General features: G+C 46.7%; 1 protein-coding gene across 1 annotated transcript in view; it reads left to right on the plus strand.

Annotated features, from left to right (window-relative positions):
- Positions 1-20,234, plus strand: part of LOC129710019 (plexin domain-containing protein 1-like) — a 224,738-nt gene that overhangs the window by 105,786 nt on the left and 98,718 nt on the right. The gene's annotated exons all lie outside the window — the stretch shown is intronic.

The raw sequence follows: 20,234 nt of genomic DNA on the forward strand, positions 1-20,234 counted from the left end.
TCAGTCAGGGATAGAGTATCGAAGTTGGGATGTTATCTTACAGTTACAAGGTGTTGGTGAAGCCACATTTGGAGTATTGTGTTCAGTTTTGGCCACCCTGCTATGGGAAGGGTGTAATTACACTGGGAAAAGTGCAGAGAAGATTTACCATATAACCATATAACCATATAACAATTACAGCACGGAAACAGGCCATCTCGGCCCTACAAGTCCGTGCTGAACAAATGTTTTTTCCCCTTAGTCCCACCTGCCTGCACTCATACCATAACCCTCCATTCCCTTCTCATCCATATGCCTATCCAATTTATTTTTAAATGATACCAATGAACCTGCCTCCACCACTTCCACTGGAAGCTCATTCCACACCGCTACCACTCTCTGAGTAAAGAAGTTCCCCCTCATATTACCCCTAAACTTCTGTCCCTTAATTCTGAAGTCATGTCCTCTTGTTTGATACGAGGTTGTTGCCAGGACTTGTGGGCTTGAGCAATAGATTGGACAGGCTAGGACTTTATTCCTAGGGTGATCTTGTAGATGTGGGTAAAATCATGAAGAGAATGGATAGGGCAGGGGTGGGGAACCTTTTCATGCTGGAATGCCACATTAAGTTAGCTGTAATCTAACAAGGCCGCATCCAAGAAACCTCAATTAGATATACTTCCAAATGTACATTATTTTGTTAAAATAGCCCTCATGACTTACTAATGTTTTAATTCAGTCGGGGAGGATTATTTCATCGAATCTTCTTTCACTCTTTGGTATTTTAAATACATTCATATTAAGATTAAAATTAAAATTAATAAAAGACGAACAAAAACATATTAATAAAAATAAAAGGATTCATTCAAAAGGCCGCACTTAAGGCCGCATGTGTCCAAAAGGCCGCAGGCTCCCCACCCCCGGGATAGGGCGAATACACAGAATATTTTATCCAGAGTAGGGGAATCCAGAACCAGGTTTCAGATGGAAGGGGGAAGATTGAATAGGAACCTGTGGGGCAACCTTTTCACACAGTGGGCATATGGAACAAGCTACTAGGGCAAGTAGTTGAGGTACAATAACAACATTTAAAAGACATTACGACTGGTACCTAGATAGGGATATTTTAGAGGGATATGGGCCAAACGTGGGCAGGTGGATCCAGCTTCGATGGGGCATATCGCAGGGTTTCCGTGTTGTAGGACTAACATTTTATGACTGGGACAATTTTACGGATGCCAATTAACCAACCACTCCGCATGTGTTTGAGGTGTGGGAGGAAACCGGAACTGGCCTCTGTAGTGACAAGAGTCAAGGGAGATTTATTGTCATTGTGTCCTAGATAGAGCAATGAAATTCTTGCTTGCTGCAGCACGACAGAGTATGTAAACATAGTAACCATATAACCATATAACAATTACAGCACGGAAACAGGCCATCTCGGCCCTACAAGTCCGTGCCGAACAAATTTTTTTTTCCCCTTAGTCCCACCTGCCTGCACTCGTACCATAACCCTCCATTCCCTTCTCATCCATATGCCTATCCAATTTATTTTTAAATGATACCAATGAACCTGCCTCCACCACTTCCACTGGGAGCTCATTCCACACCGCTACCACTCTCTGCGTAAAGAAGTTCCCCCTCATATTACCCCTAAACTTCTGTCCCTTAATTCTGAAGTCATGTCCTCTTGTTTGAATCTTCCCTATTCTCAAAGGGAAAAGCTTGTCCACATCAACTCTGTCTATCCCTCTCATCATTTTAAAGACCTCTATCAGGTCCCCCCTTAACCTTCTGCGCTCCAGAGAATAAAGACCTAACTTATTCAACCTATCTCTGTAACTTAGTTGTTGAAACCCAGGCAACATTCTAATAAATCTCCTCTGTACTCTCTCTATTTTGTTGACATCCTTCCTATAATTTGGCGACCAAAATTGTACACCATACTCCAGATTTGGTCTCACCAATGCCTTGTACAATTTTAACATTACAGTATACAGAACAGGATAAAGTTGAATACACAGATAAAGTGCAATAGGCTGTTATTGTTCAGAGTTTGTTTGATGGCCTATTCAATAGCCTGATGGCTGTGGGGAAGAATCTGTTCCTAATTGTCCCCGATGTTGGGGAAGTCCAGGACAAGGGGTCACAGTTTAAGGATAAGGGGGAAATCTTTTAGGACCGAGATGAGGAAAACATTTTTCACACAGAGAGTGGTGAATCTGTGGAATTCTCTGCCACAGAAAGTAGTTGAGGCCACAGTTCATTGGCTATATTTAAGAGGGAGTTAGATGTGGCCCTTGTGGCTAAGGGGATCAGAGGGTATGTAGAGAAGGCAGGGAATGGGATACTGAGTTGGATGATCAGCCATGATCACATTGAATGGCGGTGCAGGCTCGAAGGGCCGAATGGCCTACTCCTGCACCTACTGTCTATGTGTCTATGTTTCTAAACCAGGATGTTCCAGATTTCAAGCTCCTGTACTTTCTTCCCGATGGCAACGGAGAGATGAGTGTGTGGCCAGGATGGTGTGGGTCTTTGATGATGTTGGCAGCCTTTTTAAGGCAGTGACTGCGATAGACCCCTTCGATGGTGGGGAGGTCAGAGTGGATGATGGACTGGGCAGTGCACACAACTTTCTGCATTATTTTCCGCTCCTGGACGTTCAAGTCACCAAACCAATCTCGCTGTCTCTCTGCAACTTCCTTTCTCTGCCGAGCCCGTAAGCTTTTGAATTTCATCGCCAATCATCGCTCAACTTCTTGCCAACTTTAAGATGCTCCTTGAAACCTTTCTCTGCGGGGAATTGTCTTAACATCTCCTAACCTGGCTCAACTTCATGTTAGGACAAGATGATAGAACCAGCTGGACAGGAAGGGAAATTGGGAAAAATATCAGGATTGTTCTCTACTTCCCGTCCTGGATTCTCTGCTCTGACCCTCAGCTTGAGTCATAGAGCCGCGGAGAAAAGAATGGCGCAGCGGTAGAGTTGTTGCCGTACAGCGCCAGAGGCCCTGGTTCGATCAAGTCAAGTCAAGTTTATTTGTCACATACACATACGAGATGTGCAGTGAAATGAAAGTGGCAATGCTCGCGGTCTTTTGTGCAAAAGACAAACAACAAAACAACCAAACAAATTATAAACACAATCATAACACACATATTCTTTTACATAATAAATAATGGAAGGGAAAACGTTCTGTAGAGTTAGTCCCTGGTGAGATAGGCGTTTACAGTCCGAATTGCCTCTGGGAAGAAACTCCTTCTCAACCTCTCCGTTCTCACCGCATGGCAACGGAGGCGTTTGCCTGACCGTAGCGGCTGGAACAGTCTGTTGCAGGGGTGGAAGGGGTCTCTCATGATTTTGTTTGCTCTGGAGTTGCACCTCCTGTTGTATAGTTCCTGCAGGGGGGTGAGTGAAGTTCCCATAGTGCGTTCGGCCGAACGCACTACTCTCTGCAGAGCCTTCTTGTCCTTGGCAGAGCAATTCCCAAACCAGATGGTAATGTTCCCGGACAAGATGCTTTCCACCGCCGCTGCGTAGAAGCACTGGAGGATCCTGACTACGGCTGCTGTCTACACGGAGTTTGTACATTCTCCTCGTGACCTGCGTTGGTTTTCTCCAAGATCTTCGGTTTCCTCCCACACTACAAAGACCTACAGGTTCATTGGCTTGGTAGAAAATGTAAATTGTCCCTAGCATCGGATAATGTTAATGTGCGGGGATCACCGGTCGGTGTGGACTCAGTTGCGTCGAAGAGGCTGTTGCCGCGCTGTATCTCTGAACTAAGCTCAACTAAAAAATACAGCATGGAAACAGGCCCTTCGGTCCGCCAAGTCTGTGCTAGCCATCAACCATCATTCACATTCATCCTTAAATGAATCCCATTTGTTTTATTCTTCCTAGTTTGTCATCGACCCAACCCCAGATTCTACCTCTCGCCCATGGTCAGTTATCTACCCAACTAAAAAAAGTGTTATTTTCGTGTAGTTTTGAGATAGATCCAGAACAAGGGGTCACAGTTTAAGGATAAGGGGGAATTCTTTTAGGACCGAGATGAGGAAAACATTTTTCACACAGAGAGTGGTGAATCTCTGGAATTCTCTGCCACAGAGGGTAGTTGAGGCCACAGTTCATTGGCTATATTTAAGAGAGAGTTAGATGTGCCCCTTGTGGCTAAAGGGATCAGGGGGTATGGAGAGAAGGCAGGTACAGGATACTGAGTTGGATGATCAGCCATGATCATATCGAATGGTGGTGCAGGCTCGAAGGGCCGAATGGCCTACTCCTGCACCTATTTTCTATGTTTCTATGTTTCTATGTAGCACGGAAACAGGTTCTTCGGTCCACCAAGTCCATGCCGAACTGTTCACACTAGTTCTATGTTATCCCACTTTCACACCCACTCCAAACAAAAACTAAACTAAATCTGTTTTTTACATCCATTTGCCATCAAATGTCAGTTCCGTCTCATCTGGAATAGGGTATGTGTAAGCTCACTGGCCCCAGGGCAGAGCAGTTGTTACATGGAGCCCTGGGGAAGCATAAAACGAACATGAAACCAACATTACTGAATCATTTCATTCATGTGTTGAAGACTCCTTTATGCCAATTAGATAGGAAATCCACACGATATAACACAAAGTCCTTGGCCCGGCCCACTCTGCAGCACCTCATTAACTCCAGCTGTCTCAGTGTAAGAGAATACTTTGGTCTTAAAGATTCACCAGCAGATTAAATTATGAAGACTAGTTCCGTGTCATTGGTTTGTGATCGTCCTAACAATGGAGCTCAAGGGTGTGATCTGAACCAGACTCAAAAAATTATTTTCTTGGGTACATATCAATAAACTATTCTGATGGATGGGAATGGATCTTATAGAAACTTACTATTATTATCTAAATGGTGGCCGATTGGGAAAGGGGGAGATGCAGCGAGACCTGGGTGTCATGGTACACCAGTCATTGAAGGTAGGCATGCAGGTGCAGCAGGCAGTGAAGAAAGCGAATGGTGTTAGCTTTCATTGCAAAAGGATTTGAGTATAGGAGCAGGGAGGTTCTACTGCAGTTGTACAGGGTCTTGGTGAGACCACACCTGGAGTATTGCGTACAGTTTTGGTCTCCTAATCTAAGGAAGGACATTATTGCCATAGAGGTAGTGCAGAGACGGTTCACCAGACTGATTCCTGGGATGTCAGGACTATCTTATGAAGAAAGACTGGATAGACTTGGTTTATACTCTCTAGAATTTAGAAGATTGAGAGGGGATCTTATAGAAACTTACAAAATTCTTAAGGGGTTGGACAGGCTAGATGCAGGAAGATTGTTCCCGATGTTGGGGAAGTCCAGAACAAGGGGGCACAGTTTAAGGATAAAGGGGAAATCTTTTAGGACTAAGATGAGAAAAACATTTTTCACACAGAGAGTGGTGAATCTCTGGAACTCTCTGCCACAGAGGGTAGTTGAGGCCACAGTTCATTGGCTATATTTAAGAGGGAGTTAGATGTGGCCCTTGTGGCTAAGGGGATCAGGGGGTATGGAGAGAAGGCAGGTACGGGATACTGAGTTGGATGATCAGCCATGATCATATTGAATGGCGGTGCAGGCTCGAAGGGCCGAATGGCCTCTACTCCTGCACCTATTTTCTATGTTTCTTTGTTTCTATGAATGGTTTAGAGGGATATGGGCAAGCGGAGCTTTCGTAGATGGTGTAACCTATAGGGGCTGTTTCCATGTTGTACGACTCTAACACTCTATGTTTAGTTGTAGTTTAGTTTAGAGATTCAGCGTTGAAACAGGCCCTTCGGCCCACTGAGTCCGTGCCAACCAGCGACCACCCCCCGTACACTAGCATCTATCGGACACACTAGAGACAATTTACAATTTTATCAAAACCAATTTTACCAAAGCCTACAAACAGTGCTGCACGGTGGCGCAGCGGTAGAGTTTCTGCCTTACGGCACTTGCAGCGCCAGAGACCCGGGTTCGAACCTGACCACGGGCGCTGTCTGTACGGATTTTGCACGTTCTCCCCGGGACCTGCGTGGGTTTCCTCCGAGATCTTCGGTTTCCTCCCACACTCCAAAGACGTGCAGGTTTGTAGGTTAATTGGCTTGGTATGAATGTAAATTGTGTGTAGGATAGTGTTAATGTTGGGGGATCCCTGGTCGGCATGGACATGATGGCTGAAGGGCCACTAAACACTAAAAGATGATAGGGATAAAGAAAAGTGATTGATGTAGAACGAGCGTCTGATGTTTGCTGTGGGGCATGTTTCCATTCTTTATCTATCTTTGATGATCAATACTTAATAAAAGACAGCACTAATTGGCACCAGAATTGATATAATATAGTGACCAAGGACTCATAAGGTCATAAGTGATAGGAGCAGAATTCGGCCATTCGGCCCATCTACTCTCCTCCGCCATTCAATCACGGCTGATCTATCTCTCCCTCGTAACCCCTATCTCCTGCCTTCTCCCCATAACCTCGTACTAGATAGAATTTATCTATCTCTGCCTTAAAAATACAAATTGACGGAACTTTGGTGGCAAAGAATTCCACAGATTCACCACCCTCTGACTAAAGAAATTCCACCTCATCACCTTCCTAAGGAACATTTTTTAAATTCCGAGGCTGTGACCTCTAGTCCTAGACTCTCCCACTGGGGGAAACATCCTCTCCACATCTACTCTATCCAAGCCTTTCATTATTTGGTACGTTTCAATGAGGATCCCCCCTCATCCTTCTAAACTCCAGCGAGTACAGGCCCAGTGCCGACAAACGCTCATCATATGTTAACCCTACTCATTCCTGGGATCATTCTTGTAAACCTGCTCTGGACCCTCTCCAGAAGCTGCACATATTTCCTCAGATATGGTGCCCAAAACTGCTCACAATATTCCAAAGGCAGCCTGACCAGCGCCTTATAGAGCCTCAGCATTACATCCCTGTTTTTGTATTTGAGCCCTCTTGAAATAAATGCTAGCATTGCTTCCGCCTTCCTTACTACCGAATTGCAGATTAGCTTTTTGGGGCTCCTGCACCAGCGCCCCCAAGTCCCTTTGCACCTCTGATTTCTAGATTCTCTCCCTATTTAGAAAATAGTCTATGCCTTTATTCCTACTACCCAAATGTATGTCTCCACACTTTGCTACACTATAATTCCATCTACCCAGTTATCTTTGATCACTGCTATTGATATTTTTTACGCTTTGCCTGAGCATGCAATTAGAAACATAGAAACATAGAAACATAGAAATTAGGTGCAGGAGTAGGCCATTCGGCCCTTCGAGCCTGCACCGCCATTCAATATGATCATGGCTGATCATCCAACTCAGTATCCCGTACCTGCCTTCTCTCCATACCCCCTGATCCCCTTAGCCACAAGGGCCACATCTAACTCCCTCTTAAATATAGCCAATGAACTGGCCTTGACTACCCTCTGCGGCAGAGAGTTCCAGAGATTCACCACTCTCTGTGTGAAAAAAGTTCTTCTCATCTCGGTTTTAAAGGATTTCCCCCTTATCCTTAAGCTGTGACCCCTTGTCCTGGACTTCCCCAACATCGGGAACAATCTTCCTGCATCTAGCCTGTCCAACCCCTTAAGAATTTTTGTAAGTTTCTATAAGATCCCCTCTCAATCTCCTAAATTCTAGAGAGTACAAGCCGAGTCTATCCAGTCTTTCTTCATAGTTCCTTTGTTCATAGACTTCTTCATTCGACCTGAAACGTTGCCTATTTCCTTTGAGTTTCGAGCCGAAACGTTGCCTATTTCCTTCGCTCCATAGATGCTGCCTCACCCGCTGAGTTTCCCCAGCATTTTTGTCTACCTTCGATTTTCCAGCATCTGCAGTTCCTTCTTAAGCAGGATATAAAAGGGAGTTTACCCAAATTATCCACCGCCTCAAAAACAACACAAGAAGCTCGAGCACATCTGTACATGGAACACGGGTTAGAAGGTTGAGGTACTTCCTTATTCATTGAACAAGCGAACAGCTGGGTCAAGCTGACAGAGTCTAGTGCCAGCAACTAAATGGCTGAACCCTCGAAAATATACAGTTAATTATGGATTGTCTGTAACACAAGATTGGATCCATGTCCCTAAGTGGGAGCAGATGTGGGTCTGTCTGAAAAATACTGATCCAGGGTGGATTCCTACTGCTTGCCTTGCAATGTTCTCTGCTTTCTTGATTGCTTTCATTCACATGCATTTGAAAGTCCCCGCACCCTGGCCAGCTGAAGAATAGGATGAATGAACTCCCAGGTTCTACAGGGAGTTTAGATGAACAAAGGACCTGGGTCTTGTTTCCATTCAACCCTGCATTCCCTCTCTCTCCATCCCTCCTCCACCCAAGTCGGACCAGCTTCAAAGCCGTCTTGTTGAGTCTCATTATTTGCACTCGTTAGCCAACAGCTAACCCAATGGCGTGTTTCTGAAGAAGGGTCTCGACCCGAAACGTCACCCGTTCCTTCTCTCCAGAGATGCTGCCTGTCCCGCTGAGTTACTCCAGCTTTTTGTGTCCATCTTTCGCCTATCATCGTTACATTTTTGCATATCTTTCATTTATTTGTTCTGCATTTCTCTATTTCATCATCTCCCCGTTTCACTTTCCCATAACTCTCAGTCTGAAGAAAGGTCTCGACACGAAACATCATCTATTACTTTTCACCATAGAAACATAGAAACATAGAAATTAGGTGCAGGAGTAGGCCATTCGGCCCTTCGAGCCTGCACCGCCATTCAATATGATCATGGCTGATCATCCAACTCAGTATCCCGTACCTGCCTTCTCTCCATACTCCCTGACCCCCTTAGCCACAAGGGCCACATCTAACTCCCTCTTAAATATAGCCAATGAACTGTGGCCTCAACTACCTTCTGTGGCAGAGAATTCCACAGATTCACCACTCTCTGTGTGAAAAATGTTTTTTCTCATCTCAGTCCTAAAAGATTTCCCCCTTATCCTTAAACTGTGACCCCTTGTTCTGGACTTCCCCAACATCGGGAACAATCTTCCTGCATCTAGCCTGTCCAACCCCTTAAGAATTTTGTAAGTTTCTATAAGATCCCCCCTCAATCTTCTAAATTCTAGCGAGTACAAGCCGAGTCTATCCAGTCTTTCTTCATATGAAAGTCCTGACATCCCAGGAATCAGTCTGGTGCTGCCTGACCCGCTGAGTTACTCCAGTTTTTTTTGTGTCGATCTACCGTGCTGTGTAATTCCACGAACGAAGCCATCTACTTTAAGAATTCAAGTTCACTGCTTAAGATGTCTATGATGAGAAATGTCTTCTCTTGGAGGGCTATAAACCTCTGGAGTTCTCTACCTCCATGGAACTGTGACTTCTAAGTCATTGTATTTATTCGAGGCTGGGAGATTTTCGATTTGCTGATGCAAACGAGATCTAGAGGCGGCACGGTGGCACAGCGGTAGAGTTGCTGCCTTACATAGAAACATAGAAACATAGAAAATAGGTGCAGGAGTAGAGGCCATTCGGCCCTTCGAGCCTGCACCGCCATTCAATATAATCATGGCTGATCATCCAACTCAGTATCCTGTACCTGCCTTCTCTCCATACCCCCTGATCCCTTTTGCCACAGGGGCCACATCTAACTTCCTCTTAAATATAGCCAATGAACTGTGGCCTCAACTACCTTCTGTGGCAGAGAATTCCAGAGATTCACCACTCTCTGTGTGGAAAATGTTTTTCTCATCTCGGTCCTATAAGATTTTCCCCTTTATCCTTAAACTGTGACCCCTTGTCCTGGACTTCCCCAACATCGGGAACAACACTTACAACTGCGCCAGAGACCCGGGTACGATCCCGACTACGGGTGCTGACTGTACGGAGGTTGTACACTATCCCCGTGACCGCATCAGTTTTCTCTGTGAACTTCAATTTTGTAGTCTTAATTGGCTTGGTAAAAAATTCGATTAATTTCTAGTTTTAGACTAAACTAGAGGGCCAAGTAGGAAGACCAGCAAACAGACCAGCCATTTATTGCATAACCATTGCTGCTCCTATGTCTAACGTTCTTTCATTCTGAGAGGGTAAATGAAAAAGTATAATGAACATTGAACAAATCTGGGCCTGTGCTCACTAGGTCGTAATGTCACAATCAGGCCATTCGGCCCATCAAGTCTACTCCGCCATTCAATCATGGCTGATCTATCTCTCCCTCCTAACCCCATTCTCCTGCCTTCTCCCCATAACCCCTGGCACCGGTACTAATAGCAAAAGGATTTGAGTATAGGAGCAGGGAGGTTCTACTGCAGTTGTACAGGGTCTTGGTGAGACCACACCTGGAGCATTGCGTACAGTTTTGGTCTCCAAATCTGAGGAAGGACATTCTTGCCATAGAGGGAGTGCAGAGAAGGTTCACCAGACTGATTCCTGGGATGTCAGGACTGTCTTATGAAGAAAGACTGGATAGACTTGATTTATACTCTCTAGAATTTAGGAGATTGAGAGGGGATCTTATAGAAACTTACAAAATTCTTAAGGGGTTGGACAGGCTAAATGCAGGAAGATTGCTCCTGATGTTGGGGAAGTCCAGGACAAGGGGTCACAGCTTAAGGATAAGGGGGAAATCCTTTAAAACCGAGATGAGAAGAACCTTTTTCACACAGAGAGTGGTGAATCTCTGGAACTCTCTGCGACAGAGGGTAGTCGAGGCCAGTTCATTGGCTATATTTAAGAGGGAGTTAGATGTGGCCCTTGTGGCTAAGGGGATCAGAGGGTATGGAGAGAAGGCAGGGATGGGATACTGAGTTGGATGATCAGCCATGATCATATTGAATGGCGGTGCAGGCTCGAAGGGCTGAATGGCCTACTCCTGCACCTATTTTCTATGTTTCTATGTTTCTATGTAATCGCTTGCTGGTGTTTAGAAGGATGTTTGATGAACCTGTGGGATTTACTGCCACAGACGGCTGTGGAGGCCAAGTCATTGGGGATTTTTAAAGTGGTGATTGACAGATTGTTGATTAGTATGGGAGCCAGGGGTTACTGGAAGAAGGCAGGAGAATTAAGTTGGTGGAGTAGATTTGATGGGCCGTATTGGCCTAATTCTGCTCCTATGACTTATGGACATGGCTCGCTGAGTTCCTCCAGTGTTTTGAGCTGTGGTCAAGATGTCTACAGCTCCTTGCACCTGCAGCCCATCAAGGATGTATGTATTCACACACCTATATACTGTTTCAATCTTTAAAGTGGTAAGGTGTAGAAACTCTAATTTGGCTGTTTGACGTGAACTTATGAGGAAGTTTTGCAAAGGACAGAGCCTTGCTAAGCAGAGCAATTAGAGGAGGTGTTGGTGTAGTATTGGTTGAGCAGCATCCATGAAAGGATTGTACTCGCTAGAATTTAGGAGATTGAGGGGGGATCTTGTAGAAACTTACAAAATTTGTAAGGGGTTGGACAGGCTAGATGCAGGAAGATTGTTCCCGATGTTGGGGAAGTCCAGAACTAGGGGTCACAGTTTAAGGATAAGGGAGAAATTTTTTAGGACCGAGATGAGAAAAACATTTTTCACACAGAGAGTGGTGAATCTGTGGAATTCTCTGCCACAGAATGTAGTTGAGGCCACAGTTCATTGGCTATATTTAAGAGGGAGTTAGATGTGGCCCTTGTGGCTAAAGGGATCAGGGGGTATGGAGAGAAGGCAGGGATGGGATACTGAGTTGGATGATCAGCCATGATCATATTGAATGGCGGTGCAGGCTCGAAGGGCCGAATGGCCCCTACTCCTGCACCTATTTTCTATGTTTCTATGAATGGAGGAAGGGAGATGAGGGGATGAGTGGAGGGTGGGCCAAAGGTGAGTGCTACAGGAAAGGGTTTGAAGACAACCACATGAGCAGACTATTAGTTTAGTTCAGAGATACAGCGCGGAAACAGGTCCTTTTGCCCACCGACCAGCCATCCCCGCACGATAAAGCCCCTGTACACTCTCCCATGTTACTCACGAACTCTCCCGAGTTTTCTCCTTGATTCGGACTCGGGGAATGTCAGTAGCGAGCTCGTAAGAGTACGTAGCGGCTCGTAATGCCAGCCGTAGGACTCGGGGCATCAGGTTAGTCGGGACGTTTTTTCAACATGTTGAAAAATGTCCACGAGTTCAAAAAATAGCCCCAAGTACCTACCAATGGCTATTACCGTAATTTTCCGAGTTCGAATAAAGGGGAGAACTCGGGAGAGTTTGTGGATAACTCAGGGAAGTGGGACAGGACCTTAACGTTATCCTACACACGTCATGGACAATTGTATAGCCGATGAACCTGCACAGGGAGGAAAGCGGAGATCCCAGGGAAAACCAGGTCATGGGGAGTAAGCACAAACTCCGTACAGGCAGCACCCATAGTCAGAATCAAACCAGGGGTCTTTGGCAATGTAAGGCAGCAACTCTACCGGGCTACACCCGATTCTTCAGTGGTCTGATCACTCCCAACAACATAAATCTGTATCAATGTAACGCCCTTTATATCAAACCACTGCAAGGCACTTCACCGTGAACTTTATCAAACAAATTCTGTCACGTATGAAAGGTTGGGTCCAGGTGATTAGTCAAGATATTGGGTTTAAGAAGATATCTTGAAGGAAGATTGCCTTGGCGCTGCGGTAGAGTTGCTGCCTCACAGCGCCAGAGGCCCGGGTTTGATCCTGACCACGGGGGGCGCTGTCTGTACGGGGTTTGTACCTTCTCCCTGTGACCGCGTGCGTTTTTTCTCCGGGAGCTCCAGTTTCCCCTCACAACCCAAAGAGGTGCAGGTTTATGGGCTAATTAACTTCTGTAAAAAACCATCCCTATTGGATGTAGGGTAGAACTAGTGTAAAGGGGCCTGTCCCACTTACGCAAATTTTTTTTCGGCGAGTTGCCGGCACCCGTCACAGTCGCGGCAGGCCGACGAAACTTTTCGACATGTTGGAAATCCAGCAGCGACCAGAAAGAGGTGCGATTCTTTGGGCGACTACTCACGCCCGTACAGACTTCACCCCGCAATATGGTCGCCAATGGACAGACGCCTGTTTGGTCGTGAGGAGTCGCCCAAAGAGTCGTGCCTTTTTCTGGTCGCCGCTGGATTTCCAACGTGTTGAACATTTTCGGCGACCATGTCGGGTGCTGGCAACTCGCCGAAAAAGTTGCGTAGGTGGGACAGGCTCTTAAGGGTGATCGCTGGTCGGCACGGACTCAGTGGGCCGAAGGGCCTGTTTACGCACTGTATCCCTAAACTAATTTAAAGGACAGGGAATGACCACTGCGGCCCACAAGGCAACGTTTATTCCTGTCCCCAAAAAAGAATCTGCTCTTATTTTCGTTGATTCATCCAAAGCACAGCTGACGGTGGAAAGTTAGCGGTTTAGTTATATATTGGCCTTGGGGGAGATCTTTGGGAGGGATCGGCACTCTTCGCAGGAAAATTAAACACAGGCCCGTTGCCAAAAGTGACTGTCCTTGCCAGACAGCACACAGATGCTCACAATGCCTCAGCGTTGGCCTTTTCCATCTGTTGCCCAGGCCGAACACACGAAAGAAGCACGGTGGCGCAACGGTAGAGTTACTGCCTTGCAGCGCTGGAGACCCGGGTTCGATCCCGACTACGGGCGCTGTCTGTACAGAGTTTGTACCTTCTCCCTATGACCAGCGTGGGTTTTCCCAGAGATCTTCGGTTTCCCGCCACACTCCAAAGACTGTACAGCTTTGTAGATGAATTGGCTTGGTGTAAATGTAAAAATTGTCTTTGGTGTAGGATTAATGTGCGGGGATCGTTGGTCAGTGCGGACTCGGTGGGCCGAAGGGCCTGTTTCAGCACTGTATCTCTAAACTAAACTAAACTAAACCACGCCAGATTCAGGGACAGTTTCTTCCCAGCTGTTATCAGGAACTGAATCATCCTACCACAACCAGAGAGCAGTTCCGAACTACTCTCTACCTCTTTGATGCCCCTCGGACAATCCTTGATTGGACTTTGCTGGCTTTACCTTGCACTAAACGTTATTCCCTTATAGAAACATAGAAACATAGAAAATAGGTGCAGGAGTAGGCCATTCGGCCCTTCGAGCCTGCACCGCCATTCAATATGATCATGGCTGATCATCCAACTCAGTATCCCGTACCTGCCTTCTCTCCATACCCTCTGATCCCTTTAGCCACAAGGGCCACATCTAACTCCCTCTTAAATATAGCCAATGAACTGTGGCCTCAACTACCTTCTGCGGCAGAGAGTTCCAGAGATTCACCACTCTCTGTGTGAAAAAAGTTCTTCTCATCGCGGTTTTAAAGGATTTCCCCCTTATCCTTAAACTGTGACCCCTTGTCCTGGACTTCCCTAACATCGGGAACAATCTTCCTGCATCTAGCCTGTCCAACCCCTTAAGAATTTTGTAAGTTTCTATAAGATCCCCTCTCAATCTCCTAAATTCTAGAGAGTATAAACCAAGTCTATCCAGTCTTTCTTCATAAGACAGTCCTGACATCCCAGGAATCGGTCTGGTGAACCGTCTCTGCACTCCCTCTATGGCAATAAGATTAGCAGGTGACAAAAACCTGTCACAGTACCTCGGTACACATGACATTAAATGAAACTAAACAGAACTAAGCTCTTAACTGTTTGGGTTTGTGGAGGCCAATACTCTGGCACAGAGGCGAGGGTGTGTCACAATACATCTGTTTATACAAGCTGGCACATCACCGGCTATTAATATCACAGCAGATGAAGTATTTCTGGGCAGTGTGGTGGTCTAATTTTTAAGTTCATCTAATCTCATTAGCAGGACTATTTTGGAAAACATCTGGAGACTTTCCTGATGCCTCTCTTGGTACGAGTCGAGCCTTGTGCTGAGCTGATCCAGATGTTCCCAGATTAGCCATGAAGTCTTTCTCCTTCCACCGATTTATTTTTCACTGTCGTAGAGCCATAGAGTGATACAGCCGTGGAAACAGGCCCTTTGGCCCAACTTTCCCACTCTGTCCAACATGTCCCATCTGCACTAGTCCCACTTGCCTGCTACTGGCCCATATCCCTCTAAACATGTCCTATCCATGTACCAGTCCAATTGCTTCTTAAATGTTGCGATAGTCCCTGCCTCAACTATCGCCTCCGGCAGCTCGTTCCATACACCCACCCCCCCTCCCCCCCCACCCCCCCATGTGTGAAAATGTTTACCCCTCCGATTCCTATAAAATCTTTCCCCCCCCACTCACCTTAAATCTATGTCCTCTGGTTCTGGATTCCCCTACTCCTGGGAAAGAGACTCTGTGCATCTACCTGATCTATTCCTCTGATGATTTTTTACACCCCTCATCTTCCTGCCTTCATGAGTCCCAGCCTACTCAACCTCCCCCTATAGTTCATACCCCCTTGGCCTGGCATCACCCTCGTTCATCATCTCTGCACTCTTTCCAACTTGACAACGTCTTTCCTGGAACATGGCGCCCAGAACCGTCTTGTAGAAATTATGAGTAATTACACAATAGACAATAGGTGCAGGAGTAGGCCATTCAGCCCTTCGAGCCTGCACCGCCATTCAATGTGATCATGGCTGATCATCCACAATCAGTATCCCGTTCCTGCCTTCTACCCATATCCCCTGACTCCACTATCTTTAAGAGCCCTATCTAGCTCTCTCTTGAAAGCATCCAGAGAACCTGCCTCCACCGCCCTCTGAGGCAGAGAATTCCACGGACTCACCACGCTCTGTGAGAAAAAGTGTTTCCTCGTCTCCGTTCTAAATGGCTTACTCCTTATTCTTAAACTGTGGCCCCTGGTTCTGGACTCCCCCAACATCGGGAACATGTTTCCTGCCTCTAGCGTGTCCAAGCCCTTAACAATCTTATATGTTTCAATGAGAAATCCTCTCATCCTTCTAAACGCCAGAGTGTACAAGCCCAGCTGCTCCATTCTCTCAGCATATGACAGTCCCGCCATCCCGGGAATTAACCTTGTAAACCTACGCTGGGCTCCCTCAATAGCAAGAATGTCCTTCCTCAAATTAGGGGTGTGAATTTCAGACAGCGGTCCCCCGCTTAACCTGACCCCCGTGTGTGTGTGTGTGTGTGTGTGTGTGTGTGTGTGTGTGTGTGTGTGTGTGTGTGTGTGTGTGTGTGTGTGTGTGTGTGTGTGTGTGTGCGCGTGTGTGTGTGTGTGTATATATATGTGTGTGTGTATGTGTGTTTGTGTGTGTGTGTGTGTGTGCATGTGTATGTGTGTACGTGTGTGTGTGTGTGTGTGTGTGTGTGTGTGTGGGTGTGTGGGTGTGTGTGTGTGTGTGTGTTTGTGTGTGTGTGTGTGTGTGTGTGTGTGTGTGTGTGTATGTGTGTGTGTGTGTGTGTGTGTGTGTGTGTGTGTGTGTGTGTGTGTGTGTATGTGTGTGTGTGTGTGCGTGCGTGTGTGTGTGTGTGTGCGTGCGTGTGTGCGTGCGTGTGTGTGCGGTCGGTCGATCCAGCTCACGGTTTCAACGCTGACGGTCGATCCAGCTTGCGGTTTCCCAGGCGAGTGCCCTCGAGCTTGAAGGTCGAAGACCCTCTTCTTAACTCGCGGATTAGGTCGCCGCAGTGGGACAGCCCCTTAAGAGTTCAATCCATTTCACCAAGGTCGTTCCTCATTCTTCCGATGTCAAAGGAATTACATATCTCAGTGAATATGGAGATCGGAAACAAAGAGAGGAAACGCAGGGACTCTCCGCAGGTCAATCTGCTCTGTTACAGAGATGATGCATTATCCTTTGAGTGGATCCAATGTCTTAATTTCACACTATCGATCTAATCCATTTAATCTCAGCAAACCGCCAGTCCAGCACACAATGTCTAGGAGGGAACTGCAGATGTTGGTTTAAACCGTAGATAGACACAATATTTTGGAGTAACTCAGCGGGACAGGCAGCAATCTGGATCTCGACACAAAACGTCACCCATTCCTTCTCTCCAGAGAGGCAGCCTGTCCCGCTGAGTTAAGGGCTTGTCCCACTTTCACAACTTAATTCATGACCTCTGCCGAGTTTGCCCTTGACTCATACTGTCACGAGGTCGTAGGGAGGTTGTAGGTAGGTCGTAGCAGGTCGTGATGTTAGTCGTAGGTACTCGTGGCATCAAGTAGGTCGGGGCGTTTTATCTAGCACGATGAAAAATGTCCACGAGTAAAACAGGTTGTGAATTAAGTCTGACAGGTCTTTAACTCCAGCATTTTGTGTCTATTCCAGGACTCATTTATTTCGTCTTTATGAAGGTTGATTTCTCCCATTTCAAATAACTCCTGAGTTGAAATAACTCCAGAAGACTCACAGAGTCTCTTGCCCAGAGTAGGGGAATTGAAGACCAGAGGACATAGGTTTAAGGTGAAGGAGGAATGATTTAATAGGAATCTGGAGATTTAATAGGAACCTGGCATCCGTGAGAAAGGATACTGTTAGTGTGCGGGGATCGCTGGTCGGCGTGGATCGACAGTTCCGTTTCCGCGCTGTATCTCTAGACTAAACTAAACTAAACTGAGCTAGACACTATTTGATAAATAAAAGAATATATGGGAATAAATAATAAAACAAGGAGACATGTCTAATTCCCAGATTTGGTGCTACCCACACATAAAAACAGAAATGGATTGATTGAGTTATAATGAGGAATGAAATACTCTTTTAATTTTCTGACTATCCATCAAGCTGTCAAAATGAAATGACCATCCACTAATCACTAATTGATTAGCCCATAATGAGCATTTGGCAATGTCTGTTTAGAAACACTCTGCCTGCTGATTGACTAACTGGAAGTGCTTATTCCAATTCAGCTGCAAGATATGGATTCAGAATAACAAAACCTCTCTGTAAAGGACATGTCTCTTTACATAGAACAGCACAGCACAGCATGGGGACCAGCCCTTTGTCCTCCAGTGTCCGTGACCAACATGAAGCCAAGTTAGGCACAAAGTGCTGGAGTAACTCAACGGGACAGGCAGCATCTCTGGAGAGAAGGAACGGGTGGCCTATCGGGTCGAGACCAGACCCTTGTTCAGGGATGCTGTCTGACCCGCTGAGTTACTCCAGCTTTTTGTGTCCATCTTCGGTTTAAACCAGCACATGCAGTTTAGTTCAGAGATACAAGCGCGGAAATAGGCCCATCGGCCCTTCGAGTCCGCACCGACCCGCGATTCTTTTCTTTGTCATGCAGTGGCCATGGATATCACTGTTAGTGACAGGCCTGAAGAAGGGTCTCGACCCGAGCTTCACCTGTTCCTTTTCTCCAGAGATGCTGCTTGACCCGCTGAGTTGCCATCTACTGTTAGTGACAATATTAATCATCACCCCGATCAAACATGCCATAGAGGGAGTGCAGAGAAGGTTCACCAGACTGATTCCTGGGATGTCAGGACTGTCTTATGAAGAAAGACTGGATAGACTTGGTTTATACTCTCTAGAATTTAGAAGATTGAGGGGGGATCTTATAGAAACTTACAAAATTCTTAAGGGGTTGGACAGGCTAGATGCAGGAAGATTGTTCCCGATGTTGGGGAAGTCCAGGACAAGGGGTCACAGCTTAAGGATAAGGGGGTAATCCTTTAAAACCGAGATGAGGAGAACCTTTTTCACGCAGAGAGTGGTGAATCTCTGGAACTCTCTGCCACAGAGGGTAGTTGAGGCCACAGTTCATTGGCTATATTTAAGGGAGTTAGATGTGGCCCTTGTGTCTAAGGGGATCAGAGGGTATGGGGAGAAGGCAGATACGGGATACTGAGTTGGATGATCAGCCATGATCATATTGAATGGCGGTGCAGGCTCGAAGGGCCGAATGGCCTACTCCTGCACCTAATTTCTATGTTTCTATGTTTCTGTTAGAGCCAACCTATCAGTTTACAGGAGCCAATTCGCCTACAAACTGCACGCCTTTGGAGTGTAGGAGGAAACCGGAATACCCGGAGAAAACCCACTTGGTCACCAGGGGGGAACGTACAAACCCCGTACAGACAGCACCCGTAGTCAGGATCGAACCTGGGGTCTCTGGTGCAGTGGGGCAGCAGCTTAAGATCATGTAAAAACATGAATGGCCGAATGGCCTACTCCTGCACCTAATTTCTATGTTTCTACGTTTCTAACATGCAACCCAAACCCTAATGCGTGATGACATTTGCACTTCGATCTCTGTATCAATAACCTAACCTCTAAATAATGACCTGTTATTTAACCCTTATTCCATCATACCCCCAGGTATAAAATGTCACCAGTAATTAACTCTTTGCAGCAGATTGCTTGCACGAGCTGTGTACATATCGATGAGTGACCACACAAACCGTAACGATCAACCAAAGGGCGGTATCGTGGCGCAGCGGTGGAGCTGCTGCCTTACAGCAGGAGGCCCTTCGGCCCACCTAGTCCGCGCCAACCAGCGATCACCCCGTACGCCGGCACTGCGCTGCGCTGCTCTATCGGGACAATTGACACTTTTTACAGAAGCCAATTAACCTACAAACCAGCACGTCTTTGGAGTGTGGGAGGAAACCGGAGCACCCGGAGGAAACCCACGCGGTCCCGGGGAGAACGTGCAAACTCCGCGCAGACGGCACCCGGCGGTCAGGATCGAACCCGGGTGCCTGGTGCTGTGAGGCAGCAACTCTACCGCTGCGCCACCGTGCCGCTCAGTGCTGGAGTAACTCTGTTGGATATAGATGGGTGATGCTTTGGTTCGGGGCCCGTCTGTGGACTAATTGGAGTGGGGGGTGGGGGGGGGGGGGGAGAGAATCCTGGAGAGGAGGTGGGGGCGGGACAAAATCTGGCGAGTGATAGGTGGGTACTGGGGGGGGAGGGGGGGGGGTTGATTTACAGACGGGTGAACAAAGGCCAGAGATGATAAGAAGACTAGAAAGTTGGCACAGTGAGATGTGATCAGCTATACAGCCATACAATAAAATGAATAACACACCACACAGTAGAGTTCAACATAAAACATTCCCACACAGCAGATTCCACAGTTTCCCACTGTGTCAGTCATCTTCCTCGTGGTCGGGGCCTCCCATTCCCGTCTGCGGCTGAGCGTTCTCTTGGGCTGAGAGCCCGTGGGAAAGCGAGAGCACTTTGATCAGTACGGGTGTCAGAGGTTATGGGGAGAAGGCAGGAGAATGGGGTTAGGAGGGAGAGATAGATCAGCCATGATCGAATGGCGGAGTAGACTTGATGGGCCGATTGGCCTAATTCTGCCCCTATTCCTTATGACCTTAATGCATTATAGAACATAGAACATTGAAATGTACAGGGAAAGAGTGCAGGAG

The sequence above is a fragment of the Leucoraja erinacea genome, chromosome 27 (assembly GCF_028641065.1).
Source record: "Leucoraja erinacea ecotype New England chromosome 27, Leri_hhj_1, whole genome shotgun sequence".
NCBI classification, from domain to species: Eukaryota; Metazoa; Chordata; class Chondrichthyes; order Rajiformes; family Rajidae; genus Leucoraja; species Leucoraja erinaceus.